General features: G+C 43.4%; 1 protein-coding gene across 1 annotated transcript in view; it reads right to left on the bottom strand.

Annotated features, from left to right (window-relative positions):
* Positions 1–20,692, bottom strand: part of DNAH17 (dynein axonemal heavy chain 17) — a 162,196-nt gene that overhangs the window by 111,532 nt on the left and 29,972 nt on the right. The gene's annotated exons all lie outside the window — the stretch shown is intronic.

Below are 20,692 nucleotides of genomic sequence, written 5' to 3' on the forward strand. Positions count from 1 at the left end.
GGATCATAGCAAGACAGTCTGAAGGTGAGGGGGTGGGGAAAGGTGAAATGAGGCAACAAAAGGGTCAGGTTGAAAGATCCCAGGAAGGTGACATCACACCCCCAGGATATAGGCTAAACTCAGACAGGAGGGGGTGGACCCAATGTGCAGGTGTGGGGTTCATCACACTCCCCCTGTCCTAACCCCAGCCACAGTATACCCCAACTTTTGTCCAGCCCTTCAGCCTCTCCCACCCCCCAGTCCCCATCATGTGCCCATGGACCCCACAGAAGCTGCTCACATCCCTCTGGGACAATCCCTTGTGGCTCTCCCATAGGGGCAGGGTTAACTGGAGAGTTGCAGGGACACCCTTGAAGCTCCAAAGGGCCAGGACAAATGAGGCATTCCCTGTGGGCATAATATTTAAAGGGGTGCCCAAAATCCTGACCGGCCCCGAGCAGAGAACAGAGCACCTTCCGGGGTGGGTAGTGGGTCTACTCTGTCCACCAGGGCCCGGGTTCTCCCTCTGTCCTCTGGAGCCTCCTCAGCTTTGCCTCCAAGCACTCCTCACACAATTCATGGCCACTCACAGCTGACAGCAAATGGCTTCTCAGGTAGCGAGCAGAGCCAAACAATGGGCAGCTCTTTCCCAGACCAGTAAAGGAAATGGCTCCCTTCCCTTGACGGGCACCAACTGCCATGGAACTTCTGCAAGTCTCCTGGGAACTGGGACTTCTAGAACCTTCTCAGGACCTGAGTGACGGGTGGTGGTGCAGCAAATGAACAACCGTCAATTACCCACCACAGTGGAAAGGCTCTTGGATTAAACAAACTTTGCCTTTGAACATTTAGGTCATTTTCATTTCACGAAATTACTAACATATTGGGGTTTAAAACTATTGTCTTATTAAGTGCTTATTATCTGTGTTGCCTTTTCTAGATTCCCTTTCTTTTCCTTTCTTGCCTTCTTCTAGATTTGTTTCATCCCCTCCCCATTATCTTGGTTACTATACATCTTTTGTTTTTTAGAGGTACATGGACATTATAACATGCATCATGCATAGCATGACTTACCTTAGTATAATACTCATTGCAACCTGATAATGAAATTCAGAAAACAATTTCCATTTACAGTAACATCAAAAAGAATAAAATATTTAGGAATAAAATTTTAAAAGAAGGGCAAGATTTATACACTGAAAACTACAAAACATCATTAAAAGAAATTAAAGACAAATAAATGGAAAGACATCCCATGTTCATGGAATGGAAGACTTAATATTGTTAAGATGGCAATTCTCCTCAAATTGATCTACAGATTCAACACAATACTTGTCAAAATTCCAGCTGTGTTTCTGCAGAAATGGAAAAGCTGATCCTCAATTTCTTAGGGAAATCTGAGGGACCAAAAAAAGCCAAGACAATCTTGAAAAAACAGCAAACTTTCCCAATTTCAAAACTTCTCAATTTCAAAACTTACTACAGTTCATAGCAGCACTACTTACAACAGCCAAGACATGGAAGCAACCTAAATGTCCATTGACAGGTGAATATGGTATATATACAAGGAAATATTACTCAGCCATAAAAAAAGAATGAAGTAATGCCATTTACAGCAACATGGATGGACCTAGAGATGATCATACTAAATGAAGTAACTCAGACAAAGACAAATATCATTATGATATCACGTATATGTAGAATCTAAAAAAATGATGCAAATGAACTTATTTACAAAAAGAAATAGACTCACAGACATAGAAAACAAACTTATGGTTACCAAAGGGGGGAGGGATAAGTTTGGAATTTGGGATTAACAGATACAGATTACTATATATAAAACAGATAACAAGGACCTACTTATAGCACAGGGAACTATAATATCTTGTAATAACCTATAATGGAAAAGAATTTGAAAAAGAATAGATATAGTAATAGTAATATCTATAATATATAATAGTAATATATAATAGTAATATCTATAACTGAATCACTTTGCTGTACACCTGAAACATTTTAAATAAACTATACTTCAGTAAAAAATTATTTTAAAAACTTACTAGAAAGCTATGGTAATTAAGACTGAGTGTGGCTGCTCTAAGGATAGATCAATGGAATAGAACTGATGAGTCCAAAAATAAACACATACATTTATGGGCAACTGATTTTAGACAAGGGTACAAAGACAATTCGATTGGGAAAAGAAGAGTCTTTTCAATAAATAGTATTGGAACACATGCAAAGGAATGAAGTTGGACCCTCATCTCACACCACCTAAAAAATTAACTAAAAAATGGATCAAAGACCTAAATGCAAGAGCTAAAATTATAAAACTCTTAGCATAAAGCATAGGAGTAGATCTTTATAACCTTGAATGAAGCAATGGTTTCTTATATATGACACCAAAAGCATAAGTGACCAAAGAAAAAGATAAATTAGGCCTCATCAAAATTAAAAACTTTTAACAAAACTTAAAGTCAGCAGAAGGAAGGAAATAATAAATATCAGAGAGGAAACAAAATAGAGATTAAAAAATAGAAAAAAAAAGCAATAAAACCAAGAGCTGGTTCTTTGAAAGGATACACAAAATTGACAAACCTGTGGCTAGGCTTACCAAGAAGAAAAGAGAGAGAACCCAAATAAACAAAATAAGAAATGCAAGAGGAGAAACATCAACCGATATTGGGGGGAAAAAAAACATAAGAGAATATTATGAACAATTATTGGCCAACAAATTGGACAACCTAGAAGAAATGGACAACTTTCTGGAAACATATAGCCCACCAAAACTGAATCAAGAAAAATAGATAATTTGAACAGACAAATCACTAGAAATGAAATAGAATATGTAACCAAAAATACTCCCTACAAACAAAAGTCCAGGACCAGATGGCTTCATATGCGAATTCTACCAAACATTTAAAGAGGAACTTTTACTAATCCTTCTCAAACTCTTCCAAAAGACTGAAGAGGAGGGAACACTCCCAAAGGCATTCTATGAAGCCACCATCACCCTGATACCAGACAAAGATACCACCAAAAAAGAAAATTATAGGCCAATATCTTTGATGAGTATAGATGCAAAAAATCTCAGCAAAATACTACCAAACCGAATACAACAATACATAAAAAAGATCATACACCATGACCAAGTACGATTCATCCCAAGTTCACAAGGATGGCTCAACATACGCAGAAATCAATGTAATACACCACATCAACAAAAGAAAAGACAAAAACCACACAATCATCTCAATAGATGCAGAAGAAGCATTTGACAAAATTCAATATCCATTCATGATAAAAACTTTTACCAAAATGGGTACAGAGGGACCATATCTCAACATAATAAAAGCTTTTTATGACAAACCCACAACCAATATAATACTTGATGGTGAAAAACTGAAAGCCTTCCTGCTAAAATCTGGAACAAGGATGCCCATTCTCACCACTTCTCTTTGAAACAGTATTAGAAGTTTGAGACATAGCAATCAGATAAGAAAAAGAAATAAAAGGTATTCAAATTGGAAGGGAAGAGGTAAAGCTGTCCTTATATGCAGATGGCATGATACTATACATAGAAAACCCTAAAGACTCCACACAAAAACTACTAGAACTGACAACTGAATTCAGCAAGGTAGCAGGACACAAGATTAACATACAGAAATTGGTTGCATTTCTTTAACAATGAAATATCAGAAAGGGAATGTTAAAAAAAAAAAAAAACTTTTAAAATCACACCCCTCAAAATAAAATACTTAGGGCTAAACCTGACCAAGGGAGTTAAAGACTTATATGCTGAGAACTGTGAAACATTAATAAAAGAAATTAAAGATGATTCAGAGAAATGGAAAGATATCCCATGGATTGGAAGAATTAATATTGTTAAAATGGCCATACTACCCAAAGCAATATACAGATTTAACACAATCCCTATCAAATTACCCATGACATTTTTCACAGAACTAGAACAAATAATCCTAAAATTTATACGGAACCATAAGAGACCCAGAATTGCCAAAGCAATCCTGAGGAAAAAGAACAAAGCAAGAAGCATGACCCTCCCAGACTTCAGACAATACTACAAAGCTACAGTAATGAAAACAGTGTGGTATTAGCACAAAAACAAACATACAGATCAATGGAACAGAATAGAGAGCCCAGAAATAAACCCACACACCTATGGTCAATTAATCTTTGACAAAGGAGGCAAGGATATAAAATGGGAAAAGACAGTCTCTTCAGCAAATGCTGCTGGGAAAGTTGGACAGCTGCATGTAAATCAATGAAGTTAGAACACACCCTCACACCATACACAAAAATAAACTCAAAATGGCTTAAAGACTTAAATATAAGTCATGACACCATAAAACTCCTAGAAGAGATCATAAGCAAAATATTCTCTGGCATAAATCATACCAATGTTTTCTTAGGTCAGTCTCCCAAGGTGATAGAAATAAAAGCAAAAATAAACAAATGGGACCTAATCAAACTTATAAGTGTTTGCACAGCAAAGGAAAACATAAACAAAACAAAAAGACAACCTATAGAATGGGAGAAAACATTTGCGAACGAGGCAACCAACAAGAGCTTAATTTCCAAAATATACAAACAGCTCATACGGCTCAACAACAACAAAAAAACCAACAACTCAATCGAAAAATGGGCAGAAGACCTAAATAGACATTTCTCCAAAGAAGACAGAAAGATAGCCAATAGGCACATGAAAACGTGCTTAATATCACTAATTATTCAAGAAATGCAAATCAAAACTATAATGAGGTATCACCTCACACTAGGCAGAATGTCCATCATTAAAAAGTCTACAAATAAAAAATGCTGGAAGGGGTGTGGAGCAAAGGGAACCCTCCTACACTGTTGGTGGGAATGTAAGTTGGTGCAGTCACTATGGAAAACAATATGGAGGTTCCTCAGAAAACTAAAAATAGTATTACCATATATGATCCAGCAATCCCACTCCTGGGTATATATCCAGACAAAACTATAATTCAAAAAGACACACGCACCCCTATGTTCATAGCAGCACTATTCACAATAGCCAAGACATGGAAACAACTTAAATGTCCACTGACAGATGAATGGATAAAGATGTGGTACATACATACAATGGAATACTACTCAGCCATAAAAAAGAACAAAATAATGCCATTTGCAGCAACATGGATGCAACTAGAGATTATCATACTAAGTGAAGTAAGTCAGAAAGAAAAAGACAAATACCATACGATATCACTTATATGTGGACTCTAAAATATGGCACAAATGAACCTATCTACAAAGCAGAAAGAAACTCACAGACATAGAGAACAGACTTGTGGTTGCCAACGGGGAGGGGTTTGGGGAGGGTTGGACTGGGAGTTTGGGGTTAGTAGATGCAAACTGTTACATATGGAATGGATGGACAACAAGGTCCTACTGCATAGCACAGGGAACTATATTCAATGTCCTGGGATAAACCATAATGGAAAAGAATTTTAAAAAGAATGTGTATATATGTATAACTGAGTAACTTTGCTATACAGCAGAAGTTAACACAACATTGTAAATTAAGTGTATCAATAAAAGAAGAATTAAACACTTTTGTGCTTCAAAGGACACTATGAAGAAAGTGAAAAAACAGCCCTCCGCATGAGAGAAAATATTCGCAAATCATATAGCCGATAAGGGACTTGTATTCAAAAAATATATAGAACTCATAACACAATAATAAAAACACAAACATAATTAAAAATGGGTAAAGGATATAGACATTTCTCCACGTAAGGTATGCAAATGACTGATAAGTACATGAAAAGATGCTCAACATCAGTAGTCTTCAGGGAAATGCAACTTATCAGGGAAATGAACTTACGTGAGGTCCCTGGAGTAGTCAAATTCGTAGAGACAGGAAGTAGAATAGAGGTTGCCAGAGGCTAGAAGATGGAAGAACGGGGAGTTAGTGTTTAATGGGGACAGAATTTCGGTTTGGGAAGATGAAAAATTTCCGGAGATGGACGGTGGTGACTGGTTGCGCCACAGTGTGAATGTACTTAATGCCACTTAAGAATGGTCAGAACGGTAACTTTTCTTTTGGGTATATGTAGTGTAAGCTCTGACAGTTTTTTTTTTCTTTTTTGTGGTGCTAGCGCCTGAATTAAGCTTTCATTGCCGAGGCATCCCCTTCAACACGTTGCCAGCCACGCGACCAGATAAAGAGCCAGGCCACCCCCCAAACTGAGGCTCCTTTGTTTTAGAGATCTTGGTTGATTTTAATAACTGACAATTTGGGCTCCTTGTTTTTGGTTTTGTTTATTTTTTCTCTTCCTGCGCTTTAAATTCCCACTCTTATGTTTTAAGTTCACCAATAAAGAGTGAGCCCTCAGAACCCTAGGCCCCCACCCTCTACCCCAATAAAAGCACAAGCTCAGGTACACCCCCCACACACATGACCTCACTGTGTGCCCCCAGATGTGCTGTGTATGTAAGTAGTAAACTTACATACACAGGTCTTGGAAGGAGTAAACTTACATACACAGGTCTTGGAAGGAGTAAACTTCTAATTCTTTCCGAGTTTCTGGATGGTTATTGCTGAAGGGCATCTTGCAATCACAGTAAGAACCACAGGGCTTTTCCAACCACAACACTGGTGGTTGATAGGCTAAGACCAGCACAACAGAGTCTAGTTTACCACACACAGAAATCCCCACTTCACTCTGAGACCCGGGCTCTCCTGCCACTTTTGTGCCTCCCCCTCCACATCCCAGACATCTGCACTCATGCAGGACTCTGGACTCTAGATCACTGTCAGGAGGCAGTCCCCTGCACCCTCATTTCCCACCTCCCCTAGGGGACTTCAGGGACCACAGAGACAACCTCATCACTCCCTGGCCTCCTGGCTCCTCGGCCTCCTCAGTTGCTTCCAGCATGTCCATGCCCTGCTTTAATTTGTCCCTCCAGTTCCTGTGGGCGCCTCTGCTTGCCCTCCTCCATCATCCCCTGCTGTCTTCTCCTCCATCCCTCCCTCTCTCTGATTCCCAGGGCCATCGCGTATCACACTTGCACTGACCTCGCCACTGGTCCTTTCCTTACACCCCATGGTAATACTGACCATCTCCCTTTGTTGGACTGGTACCCAGGCTCAGTGCTGCTGGGGGGGAAAAAATCACACACCTGTACACTCACCTGGTCTACACACTGCCAGGTTGCTGCTGGGTTGTTTTTGTTTTCAATTAACTTTTGTCAGCTCACTCTACTGTGCTCTAGGACAATTCCTCTGAGTCTTAATTCTTCTCAAGTCCCTGACCTTTCCCCTCCCCCTCAGCAGACAGTCTCACCTTTTACCTCAGGTAGAAAACTGGAACCATTGGAACCAACTTTCTAAAATGTCCACAATCAAACCTGATAAAACTGAGTTGTAGCCCTCTCTCGTGTAGGTGAACCCTTCTACCGTGCCCTGGGTCCCCTCTCCTCCTGCCCGTCCTCGTCTCTGCCTTTGAACCTCTTTCTGCCATCATCTTTGAGAAATGAACAAGCCGTTACCATCTTAGAGGAAAACCCTCCTCAAACTCACCCTGCCTTCTACTTCCACTCCCTTCACGGCCACCCTTCTCTAAAGAATTGCCTGAAATGTCCATATCCATCTCTCTTTCTTTCCGTGAAGACACTCACTTGGCTTTCTCTCTGTCCACTGTACTTGGGATATGGGAGGAGTGGAACTGGGGGGAGGGACGTGTCTTCACTGATTAGTCCAGATGGTGCCCAGGCCACTCTGCTCACACCCTATTGGCCCATGCCTGATCACACGGACACCTAGCTGCAAGGGAGGCTGGAATTGTAGTCTCTACCTGGCATCCACGTGTCCCCCAGACTTGGTGGGCTGGGTTTGTAAAGAAAAGGAAAATTTGCCCAGAATTCCAGGTCTACAAGGGTCAAGCCCTTAGCCACTGTAGCTGCCCACTGACTGCATGCCTGAGGGGCATTGAGGGTGGAGAAAAACAGGAAGCATTCTGAGCTTTGGATACCTGCCCCTAGATAGTTAAGACGCATATCTAAAGAAAAATTTCAATCACCCCAGATTCTTGAATCTTCCCATATATAGAAAAGTTCTAGAAAAACATTTTTTGTTGATATATGGCTTGATTCCTATAATACAATGCTATAAGGTGTGCCCTGAAAGCAAATAAAGTGGTTGAAATCCAAAAAAGAAAAAAAAAAAGAAAGAAAAGCACTAGAATTATTAACCTGAGATGACTGTTCTTTGTGATTAGGAGTCATCTTTTGATGTGACATGTTTATTCCAGCAAAAAAATTCATATACATCCTGGCTCCTCTCTTACCTCTTCAGAGCAGTTTCTCAGAGGCATCTGAGAGGCTGTCTCCCAGGTTACACTCAGCTGAATAAGAAATTGAATAAACTTAACTCACAGTTCTTAAATTGTGTGGTTTTTTTAAGTTGACAGGTTACTAAGTGGATAAAGGGGATCTGTGGACAGTAACCAGTCTCCATCATGCTGGCCTAGAACCATTCTTAGAGCTCAAGGTTACTATTTGGAAGTACCACCTCAAAGTCAGAGTGCACAAAACTGACCTCTCTCCCTCTCCCCACCTCCTCCCACACACCCCCACACCTGGTGTTCCTTAAGGCTTTGCTGACCCAGTGGATGACCAGCCAGCTGCTCAGGCACCAGAGGGGTCCTGGCTTCCACTGTCGACACCAGTCAATTCTGCCTCCTCAACGTCTCTGGACAGGTCCACCTTCCTCCATGGCTACTGCCCTCTGGTCCAAGCTGCATTACCCCTCCCCCACCCTGGGGTCTACAAACACCCTCTCTCCTTCTCCACACCCACTCTTGTCCCAGCAGCACATCCCCCAGAGCATCTTTCAAAAGACAACTGTCGAGAGGGCAGACAGCAGAAGCAAGAAGAACTATAATCCTGCAGCCTGTGGAACAAAAACTACATTCACCGAAAGATAGACAAGATGAAAAGACAGAGGGCTATGTACCAGATGAAGGAACAAGATAAAACCCCAGAAAAACAACTAAATGAAGTGGAGATAGGCAACCTTCCAGAAAAAGAATTCAGGATGATGATGGTGAAGATGATCCAGGACCTCGGAAAAAGAATGGAGGCAAAGATCGAGAAGATGCAAGAAATGTTTAACAAAGACCCAGAAGAATTAAAGAACAAACAGAGATGAACAATACAATAACTGAAATGAAAAATACACTAGAAGGAATCAATAGCAGAATAACTGAGGCAGAAGAACAGATAAGTGACCTGGAAGATAGAATGGTGGAATTCACTGCTGCAGAACAGAATAAAGAAAAAAGAATGAAAAGAAATGAAGATAGCCTAAGAGACCTCTGGGACAACATTAAATGCAACAACATTCGCATTATAGGGGTCCCAGAAGGAGAAGAGAGAGAGGAAGGACCCGAGAAAATATCTGAAGAGATTATAGTCGAAAACTTCCCTAACGTGGGAAAGGAAATAGCCACCCAAGTCCAGGAAGTGCAGAGAGTCCCATACAGGATAAACCCAAGGAGAAACACAGAAAGACACATAGTAATCAAATTGGCAAAAATTAAAGACAAAGAAAAATTATTGAAAGCAGCAAGGGAAAAACAAAAAATGACATACAAGGGAACCCCCATAAAGTTAACAGTTGATTTCTCAGCAGAAACTCTACAAACCAGAAGGGAGTGGCAGGACGTATTTAAAGTGATGAAAGGGAAGAACCTACAACCAAGATTACTGTACCTGGCAAGGATCTCATTCAGATTCGATGGAGAAATCAAAAGCTTTACAGACAAGCAAAAGCTAAGAGAATTCAGCACCACCAAACCAGCTCTACAACAAATGCTAAAGGAACTTCTCTAAGTGGGAAACACAAGAGAAGGAAAGGACCTACAAAAACAAACCCAAAACAATTAAGAAAATGGTAATAGGAACATACATATCGATAATTACCTTAAACGTGAATGGATTAAATGCTCCAACCAAAAGACACAGGCTCTCTGAATAGATACAAAAACAAGACCCATATATATGCTGTCTACAAGAGACCCACTTCAGACCTAGGGACACATACAGACTGAAAGTGAGGGGATGGAAAAAGATATTCCATGCAAATGGAAATCAAAAGAAAGCTGGAGTAGCAATACTCATATCAGATAAAATAGACTTTAAAATAAAGAATGTTACAAGAGATAAAGAAGGACACTACATAATGATCAAGGGATCAATCCAAGAAGAAAATATAACAATTATAAATATATATGCACCCAACATAGGAGCACCTCCATACATAAGGCAACTCCTAAAAGCTTAAAGAAGAAATCAACAGTAACACAATAATAGTGAGGGACTTTAACACCTCACTTACACCAATGTACAGATCATCCAGACAGAAAATTAATAAGGAAACACAAGCTTTAAATGACACAATAGACCAGATAGATTTAATTGATATTTATAGGACATTCCATCCAAAAACAGCAGATTACACTTTCTTCTCAAGTGCGCACGGAACATTCTCCAGGACAGATCACACCTTGGGTCACAAATCAAGCCTCAGTAAACTTAAGAAAACTGAAATCATATCAAGAATCTTTTCTGACCACAATGCTGTGAGATTAGAAATCAATTACAGGGAAATAATGTAAAACACACAAACACATGGAGGCTAAATAATACGTGACTAAATAACCAAGAGCTCACTGAAGAAATCAAAGAGGAAATGAGGGCTTCCCTGGTGGAGCAGTGGTTGAGAGCCCGCCTGCCGATGCAGGGGACACGGGTTCGTGCCCCGGTCCGGGAAGATCCCACATGCCGCGGAGTGGCTGGGCCCGTGAGGCATGGCCGCTGAGCCTGTGCGTCTGGAGCCTGTGCTCCGCAACGGGAGCGGCCACAACAGTGAGAGGCCCACGTACAGCAAAAAAAAAAAAAACAAAAAACAAACAAACAAAGAAGAAATGAAAAAGTACCTAGAGACAAATGACAATGAAAACACGATGATCCAAAACCTATGCGATGCAGCAAAAGCAGTTCTAAGAAGGAAGTTTATAGCAATACAAACCTACCTCAAGAAACAAGAAAAATCTCAAATAAACAATCTAACCTTACACCTAAAGGAACTAGAGAAAGAAGAATAAACAAAACCCAAAGTTAGCAGAAGGAAAGAAATCATAAAGATCAGAGCAGAAATAAATGAAATAGAAACAAAGAAAACAGTAGCAAAGATCAATAAAACTAAAAGCTGGTTCTTTAAGAAGATAAACAAAATTGATAAACAAAATTGATAAACCATTAGCCAGCCTCATCAAGAAAAAAAGGGAGAATCAAATCAATAGAATTAGAAATGAAAAAGGAGAAGTAACAACTGACACCGCAGAAATACAAAGGATCATGAGAGATTACTACAAGCAGCTATATGCCAATAAAATGGACAACCTGGAAGAAATGGACAAATTCTTAGAAAAGCACAACCTTCCGAGACTGAACCAGGAAGAAATAGAAAATATAAACAGACCAATCACAAACAGTGAAATTGAGATTATGATTAAAAATCTTCCATCAAACAAAAGCCCTGGGCCAGATGACCTCACAGGTGAATTCTATCAAACATTTAGAGAAGAGCTAACACCCATCCTTCTCAAACTCTTCCAAAATATAGCAGAGGGAGGAACACTCCCAAACTCATTCTACGAGGCCACCATCACCCTGATACCAAAACCAGACAAAGATGTCACAAAAAAGGAAACTACAGGCCAATATCACTGAGCAACACAGATGCAAATATGCTCAACAAAATACTAGCAAACAGAATCCAGCAACACATTAAAAGGATCATACACCATGAACAAGTGGGATTTATCCCAGGGATGCAAGGATTCTTCAGTATATGCAAATCAATCAATGTGATAAACCATATTAACAAATTGAAGAATAAAAAGCATATGATCATCTCAATAGATGCAGAAAAAGCTTTTGCCAAAATTCAACACCCATTTATGATAAAAACTCTCCAGAAAATGGGCATAGAGGGAACCTAACTCAACATAACAAAGGCCATATATGACAAACCCACAGCAAACATCATTCTTAATGGTGAAAAACTGAAAGCATTTCCTCTAAGATCAGGAAAAAGACAAGGATGTCCACTCTCACCACTATTATTCAACATAGTTTTGGAAGTCCTAGCCATGGCAACCAGAGAAGAAAAAGAAATACAAATTGGAAAAGAAGAAGTAAAACTGTCATTGTCTGCAGATGACATGATACTATACATAGAGAATCCTAAAGATGCCACCAGAAAACTACTAGAGCTAATCAATGAATTTGGTAAAGTTGCAGGATACAACATTAATGCACAGAAATCTCTTGCATCCTATACACTAATGATGAAAAATCTGAAAGAGAAATTAAGGAAACACTCCCATTTACCATTGCAACAAAAAGAATAAAATACCTAGGAATAAACCTACCTAGGGAGACAAAAGACCTGTATGCAGAAAACTAGAAGACACTGATGAAAGAAATTCAAGATGATACCAACAGATGGAGAGATATACCATGTTCTTGGATTGGAAGAATCAATATTGTGAAAATGACTATACTACCCAAAGCAATATACAGATTCGATGCAATCCCTATCAAATTACCAACAGAATCAGAACAAAAAATCTTAAGATTTGTATGGAGACACCAAAGACCCCGAATAGCCAAAGCTGTCTTGAGGTAAAAAAACGGAGCTGGAGGAATCAAACTCCCTGACTTCAGACTATACTACAAAGCTACAGTAATCAAGACAATATGATACTGGCACAAAGAAAGAAATACAGATCAATGGAACAGGATAGAAAGCCCAGAGATAAACCCACACACCTATGGTCAGCTAATCTATGACAAAGGAGGCAAGGATATACAATGGAGAAAAGACAGTCTCTTCAATAAGAGAAAACTGGACGGCTACATGTCAAAGAATGCAATTAGAACATTCCCTAACACCATACACAAAAATAAACTCAAAATGGATTAAAGACCTAAATGTAAGGCTGGACGCTATAAAACTCTTAGAGGAAAAACACTCTTTGACGTAAATCACAGCAAGATCTTTTTTGATCCACCTCCTAGAGTAATGGAAATAAAAACAAAAATAAACAAATGGGACCTAATGAAACTTCAAAGCTTCTGCACATCAAAGGAAACTACACACAAGACGAAAAGACAACCCTCAGAATGCGAGAAAATATTTGCAAACAAATCAGCGGACAAAGGAGTAATGTCCAAAATATGTAAACAGCTCATGCAGCTCAATATTAAAAGAAGAAACAACCCAATCCAAAAATGGGCAGAAGACCTAAATAGACGTTCTCCAAAGAAGACATACAGATGGCCAAGAAGCACATGAAAAGCCGCTCAACATCACTAATTATTAGAGAAATGCAAATCAAAACTACAATGAGGTATCACCTCACCCCAGTTAGAATGGGCATCATCAGAAAATCTACAAACAACAAATGCTCAAGAGGGTGTGGAGAAAAGGGAACCCACTTGCACTGTTGGTGGGAATGTAAATTGATACAGCCACTATGGAGAACAGTATGGAGGTTCCTTAAAAAACTAAAAATAGAATTACCATATGACCCAGCAATCCCAATACTGGGCATATACCCAGAGAAAACCATAATTCAAAAAGACACATGCACCCCAATGTTTATTGCAACACTATTTACAATAGCCAGGTCATGGAAGCAACCTAAATGCCCATCGACAGACGAATGGATAAAGAAGATGTGGTACATATATACAATGGAATATTACTCAGCCATAAAAAGGAACGAAATTGGGTTATTTGTAGAGATGTGGATGAATCTAGAGACTGTCATACAGAGTGAAGTAAGTCAGAAAGAGAAAAATATTGTATATTATCACATATATATGGAACCTAGAGAAATTGTACAGATGAACCGGTTTGCAGGGCAGAAATAGACACACAGATGTAGAGAACAAACATATGGACACCAAGGGGGGACAGCGGTGGGGGGTGGTGGTGGTGGTGTGATGAATTGGGAGATTGGGATTGACATGTATACACCGATGTGTATAAAATGGATGACTAATAGGAGCCTGCCGTATAAAAAAATAAATTCAAAAAAACCCCACCAAAAACAAACAAGCAAAAAAAGACAACTGTCATGTCAACACAACACTTAAAACCCATCAACAGCTTCCTAGTGCTCCTAGGAGAAAATCCAAATAAACCTCGAGGGCCTTGTAGGACTTGGCCCTTGCTCACTCACACCATTCCCCCAGTCTCGACCCGAATGCCCCGTGCCCCAGCTGCGCTGGCTTCTTCCAGCTCCTCCAAGACACCCACTCACCAGAGAGGCTTCCTGCCCAGCATAGAATCCTGCATGCCTGCACACACACACTCACACGTGCACACAAACACCTAATTCCTCCTCACCCTCAGCTGTGGCATCTTTCCCAGAAAGGGCCCCCCATGGACCGTTCACTCCCTCGGTCTCTGTTTGCTGAGCACCCAGCACTGCTCGCTGCATCACCATGACAGCTGCAATTAGGCATTAATTAGGCATCAGTTATCCACTTCCCCTCTTTCTAAGGCCCATCCCTTTTGATGAGCACTGCCACCCCAGGACCTGGTCCTGTACCAGGCCTGCGGCAGTCCTTCAATAAACATCACTGAGGAACAAAGGCTCTGACAAGTCCTGCTGCAAAGACTGTTTAACCTCATCTAACCCAGCATTTCCCCTAACATAGTTGAGCATGAAACCATTCTTTCCTTTAAGCCCCATCACTCTTCCGAGGAACAGTTTGAAACTGTAGACCAAGGCTCTAGCTGCTCCAACTTCCACCAAAATTGTGCTCTCCGGGGTCTACGTGTGCCAAGACACAAAGGACCAAACGTCAGATGGTGAAATGGTGGACGTGGCAGGGAGTCGGGCAGACGTCCCCTTGGCCATGAAACCACAGGCTTGAGCTCAGGGGGGACGCCCTGCCTGGAGGAGAGAGACTCAGGAGTGACGTGGAGGAAGGTGCTTCCCAGTGGGTCCCACCTGAAGTCCCACCTGAGCAGAGAAGCCAGGGGAGGACCCCCAGGTTCTAGGTGGCACAATTAGCTTTCGCTATGTCCACACTGTGGGGGAAACAGCGGGCCCTTCGGAAATGCCAGGCGGTGTGAAACACTTCCTAACTGGGAAATGCATTTGGGGCCGAGCAGTGGCTGGCTGGCCACAGTCCCCTCTGCCAGCTGAGACACCTGGTTCCCTCATTTCCTTTGCTCTGACAGTCACAGCCATGGGGGATGCGCCGAAAGGCTCTCCCTCTACTTACAGTTCCCTGGGAGCTCTTCCTCCTGCCGAATTAACTTGGAAGCCAAGTTTCCACAGACGTGACCCCTCATTAAATACAACTGCAGGACGATTTTCCTCAGCTGGGGATGCTTGCGGTGGGCGGGAGACTGGGCCATCTGGGTCTTGTCACTGTCCCCACCACACGCAGCCTCCCTGTGTCTACTTTGGCGCTGCTACATGTCCTCAGGCTGAGTTCCCGGCAGAAGGGACAGGAGGACAGGTGGCTTTGTCCTCTGCCCAGCCGTGTCCTTGCCCCTGGCCTTGGGCACAAAGGGAGAGCAGAACCCCACCGGCCAGGCTGGCTCAGCAGGGGCCTCGGGCTTCACAAAGAAGGCAGGGTGGCCAGAGAGACGTCTCCGGTCCGCAAAGTTTCCGGAGGTCACTGCCAGGCTAGGCACCCTGGAGGCCTGGGGTCTCTGTCTAGCAAGCCCCGGGGTGAGGCCCCACAAGGCACAGACGCGCCTGGAGTCCAAGCCAGCCAGGCTGGGAGGCTGGGTGGGTGAGCGGGAGGCCCTTGCAGCCAAATGCCTCTGCCTGCACAGGGCAGGGGATGCTGGGTAATGCTCCCATGAAAACAGGTGTTTGACAGACAGGCCTCGTGCTCAAAGGAGCCGCACGCTGGTTTGAGCAAGAGAGCCGGGTTTTATTCGGTCCTGTTGTGATAGAGGAAAAAGCTGTGCTCGTCTCCGAGGGCAGCAGAGACAGCTGGGGTAAACAGGCAAGGAGCAGTGAGGGCGTCCGTAGGTGGAAAATTACTACAAGGAGACAACGGGAGGGGGATTCTTGCTAAAGGCAGGTCAAGGAGTAGACATCAAAGTGAGGATGAGGGGCTTGGTCTGATGGCAAGGGTGGGGTGACATAGCAGGATTCTCTACCGAGACTGGCTTAGGCAGGCCCTGGACCGGCCCTGCCGAAAAGAGGGCTCAGGGGAACCTGTCTAAAGGATTGGTCAAGAAGAGCCCTTGCCCCGCTTCAGCCTGAGGAGGGGCTGAGTTTGGGGGGCAGGCAGGGTTGAGCCTCAGGCTCCAGACAGAGGGTTCCCTCACCACGGTTCCATCTGGTGGGAGGGGGAAACAAGATTTATCCCTCACAGGTCCTGGAGGGTACAGGGCATGCCCAGGGCCACACAGCGAGGTGGTGGGGAGAGAGGTGACCCCAGGCTCTGCCTTTATTAGGGTCCGAGGGAGGCGTGTCTGGGGTTTCGAGGGGTCACTCACGGGCTAACTGAAGCATAAGAGTGAGAATTAGGGCTCAGGAAACCAGAGGCCGGGTCACTCAGCACCTGGTTATCTAGGTCCTCCAGGGCCTCTGAAAGGGCAGCTTCATGGTCGCGGGGGCCTGGATCCCTACCTGGCTGTTTTGCAGGTGGCTGTACCACGCAGCTCGCAATAGTTCGTTCAAGACGGACGTCTTTTGAAACGGATGCCTCGGGAACCAAAACCTAACGTCAGGCGTTTACATTTCCGATTCATCTGGGACCCGCGCCCTGTCCCTCCTGCCAGCTCCCTGAGTCCTTCAAAACTGCTGTGGATGGTGCCAGTACATCTCTGATGCGCGCTGTGGCCGCCGGGAGCATCCCCGGCTGCCCCTCCCCCCCTTCCCCTCCCCCCATTCCCCTCCCCACCCTGCCACGCCTCTCATCACGCACACACTTAATTCTAAGAATTGACGGCACCTGCAACCTGTGTTTTTATTAAATGTTAGATAAAATAAACTCTCTGTAATTTTCATTTTTAAAAATCGCTTCAATCAAGCCTTTTACTTTTTTCCCACTCTTTTGAATGTGGTTCTCACAGTAGCTCCCTTGGCCCACAGCATCAGCATATCTCATCTGGGAGTGTGTTAGTGATGAATATGCTCGGGCCCGCCCTGACCTGCTGAAGCAGGAAATATGGGGGTGGGGGGAGCCACCCGAATTTTAACAAGCCCCCAGGAGATTCTAATGCACGCTAGAGGTTGAGAACCACTGGTTTAGAGTAAAATTTTAGTCTCTGTTTCGAGTAAATTCACTTGAAGTAGCCAGCTATCCTTAGCTATCAAGCCCTCCTGTATTTCCTTTCTTTATGGTCATACACGTTTGAGGAGAACTCACCCTCAGGGCCTGGGTTCCCTTCAACGAGCCCACTGGTTACATGAAGAGCAGGTGCTTCAAAGGCTACGGTTCTCCCCATGGCTGCAGAGTGGAATCACCTGGGAAGCTGCCCCAACTAAGGGTTCTGGCCCCACCCCCAGGCAGGCAGGGCCAAACGCCTGGATGTTCACATCTTCCCTTGGGTCTAAGTGTGGACAGGTGTGGAAACCTGGCCCGGGAGGGGTCAGTGCCCCTCAGAGGAGAGTCTTGCCGCCCTTGGCCCATTGTAGCGGAACAGTCGCTGACAAACAAACTAGAAATTTGGGCAGATTCGACTCAGGGATAAATGCTGTCCATGCACAGCAGGGCGCGCGGCAGAACTACACCCGAGAGACCCGGAACTCAGAGCAGCTCTCACCCCAAAAACCTCACAGTGGAGCTCGTTCACGTTGACTGTCTCCCTCAGGGGACAGACCTTGGACGTCCCTTGCTGTCCTTCCAGGAGAGGTCCTGCAAGGCCCTAGGCCTCTGCCTTCCTGCCCCGCCCCAACATCCTTTTCTCCACTAACTGCTCATCAATCATGCCGTCCACCTGGGCACACTTTGTATTTGGGGGGAGGGGGCGTTCAAGGACAGGCTGCCTTTAAGAGACCCAGCGTCCCTCCAATGGCTTCCAAAACGTTACAGCTCAACTTCCACCCAAGAAGTGGAAATAGAAGTGGAAATCTTTTGTATTCTGGAAATAGAAAAGATTTCTTTCTTAAAAGTGCAAAGATCCCTTTTCTTTGGGATAGTAAAAAAAAAATTAAACTGTGTTATAGAGTAGTCTCCTGTTCAATGACTTAGTTTATATTATCTCATACTGGAAAAAAATATCTCCAAGGTGAAAGTCAGGGGCCCTAAGTAATAAATGGGAATCAAAACAATAGCAAAAAGCTGCAAGACAACGGCTTTACCACTGAAACAGCACCATTCCTCCCACACGCTCTGTGTTTCTACGGACCATCGGACCGTCGTCCTGTTTGCCCGAGATTCAAGTTTAACTCCAGACTTCAGGGGAGGGAGAGAGACACCTGGGCCCTGGGGGATGGGCCTCTGCTGGAAGGCCTTCTCGGCTTTGTTTGTAAAACAAAACGTCCTTTGACTATAGTGAGTCAGGAAAGAAGAATTTGAAGGAGGTCTGGAAATGAAATTTCCTGCCTGCGGTTGGACTCAGCCCATCTGTCTCTAAATCTACCCCAAGGATATTCGTTGCACTGTGACCAGGCTGTCCCTGCACCCCGCAGACTCCTAGGGTGTGGGCAGGTAATCTGGGAAGCAGGGCGGCTACCAGCACAGGCAGGGCTGTGGAGACGAGCCTTCGATTCTGTGGATGCCATCCCCAATTCCCCTCTGGTCTCTGCTGAGACTGGGGGATTTGTCATCTCCAGCCTGGCCTCCGTCCCTGAAGGCTTCTTAAGCAATAAGGCACTATAAATCTCAGTCCTTTGGATAGGGACAGAGTAAAGAGACAGAGTAGGTGATTAAACAGTTAATCCCACTAAAGGATCATAAGTAAAGGAAAAAGTATGGGAGACCCCTGTAAGTTAATGATCGTTCAAGAAAGTAGGTTTGCTTAACCACAAAACCAAGCAGGCTTGCTTAGCAACAAAACCACACAACAGAAGCATGAGACATGCCCCCAAACAATAACACAATGGTGGCATGAGACCCACATCTTGCCCAGTGAGGTCAGTAAGTTAACGACTTTTAGGACATGGTCCTCTGCTCACACTAAAAGCAAAAATATAAGGAAAAGGTGACACTATACTGAAACCTGAGATGACATCATATTTTAGTATACGTTATCGCTCATTTCCATTGCACCATGACAGTGTCAGCTTGACCATGTAGGGACAAGAAAACTCCCCCACCCGACCTGGAGGAGGAACTGATGACGGAAGCGTGACTGCTCAAGAATGAGGAAGAAGGCGGTCTTTTTCCTCTCACCACTTTTCCTTTGATTATAAAAATGTAGCCACAAAGTTCTCGGTGCCGCACTCCCTTGCCTGACCGCTTATATCTCTCACAAGCGTCCTATACTAATAAGCTCTTTCCTAACCTGTCACCCTGCCTCTCGCTGAATTCCTTCTGCTCCGAGACAGAAGAACCTATGCTCTACTGAGTACCGACCGAGACGCGTTCTGCTGGTTTCACTTTTATCTTTTGTGTCTTTCTTTGCTGGTGGGAAAGCACGAATAAGAATCCCGGGTTGTCAGCTGCCCCTGCGTGCCAGAACTTGAGACTTTCTGAAGGAAACCCAGGAAAGTCCCGGGAACACCCAGACCACTTGGTAACCTGGTTGTTGCCAGCAGAAGTGACACGGCTGCCTGGTTCCCGGGGACCTGTCAGGAATCCAAAAAAATTCCTTTATGGTTCTCAGAGGGGTCTGGAACTTTCTCAGGACCCCGCCCATTTTGTAATTAGTGGAGCCAAGTTTGGAATCTGATATTCCAATTCACCAAATGCTGCTGGCTTGGCCCCTCAAGGGACTACTTTAATCGCGAAGATTTAAGATCTTCAAACTCCAGAGCCTCCTACCTGAAGGGTGATCCCCTGACCAGACCACCTGGGAAACCGCTGGAAACAAAGACTCTCCAATCCCACCCTGTGACTCCGTCAGAACCTAAATTTACCTCATCCTCAGGCGATTCAGGACAAAGCCCTGTTCCAGAGATGGGGAGATAGAAATGGGGTATGTGAGGGGGGGTGGGGCTGGAGCCATCTCCCCCACAGAAAAATGGTCTTAATGAAAGACACAAAAAAATGGTATATTTAACCTGGTGCAGCCATTATGGAAAACAGTATGGAGGATCCTTAAAAAACTTAAAATAGTGTTACCATATGATCCAGCAATCCCACTCCTAGCCATATGTCCAGAGAAAACTCGAATTCAAAAAGATACATGCACCCCAATGTTCACGGCAGCACTATTTACAATAGCCAAGACATGGAAGCAACTTAACTACCCATCAACAGATGAATAGATAAAGAAGATGTGGTATATATATACAATGGAATATTACTCAGCCATAAAAAAGAATGAAATCATGCCATCTGCAGCAACATGGATGGACCTAGAGATTATTCTAAGTGAAGTAAGTCAGACAGAGCAAGGCAAATATCATATGATGTCACTTATATGTGGAATCTAAAATATGATACAGGGAATTTCCTAGCAGTCCAGTGGTTAAGACTCCGTACTTCCACTGCAGGGGGCGCA

Source organism: Aethalodelphis obliquidens, unplaced genomic scaffold (assembly GCF_003676395.1).
Source record: "Aethalodelphis obliquidens isolate GAN/ISIS:26980383/991018 unplaced genomic scaffold, ASM367639v1 scaffold44, whole genome shotgun sequence".
NCBI lineage: Eukaryota > Metazoa > Chordata > Mammalia > Artiodactyla > Delphinidae > Aethalodelphis > Aethalodelphis obliquidens.